We start from the raw sequence: 2,763 nt of genomic DNA, 5'->3' as shown, positions 1-2,763 counted from the left end.
TCAGACATCTTCTTCGTAAGTTTATATTTTCATTAGTTTGCTTTTTAAAAGGACAGTACTTTTAAAAAATGTTTGGACCAAACTCTTTCAGTTAATATATTTGTTTTTCCTCACCCTCCAGGAAGTATACAGGAAAGCCTGTATTCCTTGAACAGGAGGATGTCTGCCGTGGAGCAGCACTTAAGGTTGGACACTCCTTGATATGTGCCCAGGCAGGACAGTTTAAAAAAAAAATTGTATATATGTTGGCAAATAAGTTTCGTTAAATTATTATATTTTTATATTTTTGGGGGTTTTCACATTTTAAGTTATTGGGGGGGGGGGATTAAAAAAATAAAAGTTTTGTTTAAAAAAAGAAAAGCCAGATTTAGTGAATTTAATTTGATTTTTATTTTAGTGCACATTTCACACATTTTTACAGCCTGGCAAATCCAATTCCATCCCTAAAAAACACAAAAAAAGAAACCTTAGTTTTTACACAATGGTTATTTGAACCATAAAATCTTGAACATGCTCTTATTCTACACAAACCTGTTTTGCAGGTTGGCCGGGTTTGCTCCATTCCTATATTGGTCACTTGGTCCAAACATCATGTGACCTTAAAAGTAACAGAGTTGGGTATGTTAGATATGTCCTCTTCAAAATATATGTATTGTGACATCATTCAAGAATACATTTGGCATAGAATACACAGCTGAACACCTTAGTGTGTTATTTTAACCAACAGAAAAGTAGTTGACCTATTAGAAAGCACATTTATCTGTTACAGACAAGTGTCAGAGAAGTGCGGTGTGCCATATTTGGTCCCTAGATATAACTAGATTTGTGTTCATTTAGTGACTTGATTAGAATAACTTTGACAAATGTACTGGAACATTCTTCGGGGACTAGATAGCAAAACTGCATTTGGAGCATACTTGGGCCGCATCAAAACAAACTCAGATATGTAAAGTGTCAAAGTGCGAGGGTTACTAACCTGTGGACATGTGGACCTGTGGGCAAACACAAAATAGAGATTAAGCTAGTTTATACAAACAAGCGTCTTCACACAGGATACCAACTCAAACCCACACTGCATCCACTTATAGAGTTCGGCCAGCCCTGCCACGGGCGCGGCCCACTCTAGAAGCCCAGCCACGGGCGCAGCCCACCCTAGAAGCCCGGCCACGGCTCACCTCCACCTCCTGGCCTCATCCACGGGACACCCCCGCACCACGCCCACAGTGCACCTGCACAGCACGGGCGCGAGTGCGGCCCACCTCCAGAGCAGTGGTTGCCCGTATGTTAGGAGGCGGGCAGGGGCACGGGGTGGACTTGGAGGGGCACGGAGTGAACGGACAGGGGCACGGGGTGAATGGGTACAGGGTGGACTGGGAGGGGCACTCTGTGGACTGACAGGTGCACTGGGTGTACAGACAGGGGCACTGGGTGGATGGCCAGGGGCACTGGGTGGACGGCCAGGGGCACGGGGTGGAGCCAGGGGGAAGAATGGAACTGGCTGCGCTGCAGGAGATGGGGGGCCAGCAGGGCTTATTGGGATTTGCCAACCCAGCCTTTGAATAATCGCCTGATGTAGGCGGGATTGTTGGCCTAGGGATTCACTTAACATGTTACAGAGATGGTCAACTCTGAACATGTAGACACCCAAATTGGCCGATTGTTCTTGGACAGATTCTATCAGACGATGCACGGCCACCAGATGTTGTTGGTTAAATTCTCGGTCCTGGCGATTTTGATTTAGGTTTTCTCATGTAGGAGCGTAAGGACCGGTTCAAAGTTATCAGAACTTGGGCCAGGCATCCTTGACTCCACTACTCTATCAAAATGGTCAACCAGCCTCTGAGTGAGGTTTAGAAGCTGGCTGCCCACACCAGGTTGACCCAATCCACCTGCATCCACTGGTTGCTATAAAGGGAAAATAAAAAAATTACTACAATATCATATACTTTGTGGGTCACCATAACATTAAGCAGACAGCATCCTGACATTGAAACATCATGGGTTGCTTATGGAAACCTCAGGTGTCTCCTCTTCTGATTGTGGTAAATGTCCACCTAAGGGACCCTAAAAAAAAAAAAACACACACACAAATGGAACAATGGAACACAATGGGAAAGGTTCATTCCCCCAACACATCCCAAAAAAAACACTAACTGACCAGTTCTTGCCTACCTCCACAGAGGATGCAGCCCATGAAAACTCTTCAGAACCAGAAACCAGCAGACATGGATGTTCTACAAAGAGCAGCATGTAGTTACCACTAAAGCACGATTAACCATGCTGCTTAACACATCCTAATAATGTAATCTATTTCTTTACAGGGCGATAACATCCCTCTGCTGTGCTGCCAAGCCCTGGAATATCACATCACAAACTACCGTACATTCGTGGATGATATTGCTTCCGGTTAAAGAAGAAATTCACCTTTATTTTCCTCCACTTCAAAGCTGATGTGAGGAAGTGACTTTATAGTGGGCCAAGGTCTAAAATGGCATTGAGGGGGGGCGTGGCTTGGCAATGGCACTGTGAGCAGGCACTTTCCTGGAGCTCTGTGTCCACCGCGGCTTAAACAGCTAATACTTCAGATCACACAACTTGTTTCCACCCCACTCAGTGATGTCTAAGCAGAGGAAGAATAAAGAAGCAGAGAAAACCCCTAAACGGGACAACTTACACAAATATTTCCCTTCAGACTCGGCAACTTCAGCAGGAGGAAGTGCTCCCAAGATGGCCCCTGCATCTGCAAGTGAAGCTGACCACCTG

At 45.2% G+C, this 2,763-nt stretch overlaps 1 long non-coding RNA gene across 1 annotated transcript; it reads right to left on the bottom strand.

Moving 5' to 3' along the window:
- Positions 1–366: 366 nt before the first annotated feature.
- On the bottom strand, positions 367–2,242 carry LOC140337593 (uncharacterized). Its single transcript, XR_011922098.1, has 3 exons — positions 2,173–2,242; positions 532–2,064; positions 367–443 (listed from the first exon to the last, which is right to left on the bottom strand). It is a non-coding gene; the product is annotated as an uncharacterized lncRNA (long non-coding RNA).
- Between the last annotated feature and the right edge of the window lie 521 nt (positions 2,243–2,763).

Source organism: Pyxicephalus adspersus, chromosome 9 (genome assembly GCF_032062135.1).
Source record: "Pyxicephalus adspersus chromosome 9, UCB_Pads_2.0, whole genome shotgun sequence".
NCBI lineage: Eukaryota > Metazoa > Chordata > Amphibia > Anura > Pyxicephalidae > Pyxicephalus > Pyxicephalus adspersus.
The sequence above is the reverse complement of the archived record's forward strand: the minus strand, read 5'-3'. Positions and strand labels throughout refer to the sequence as shown.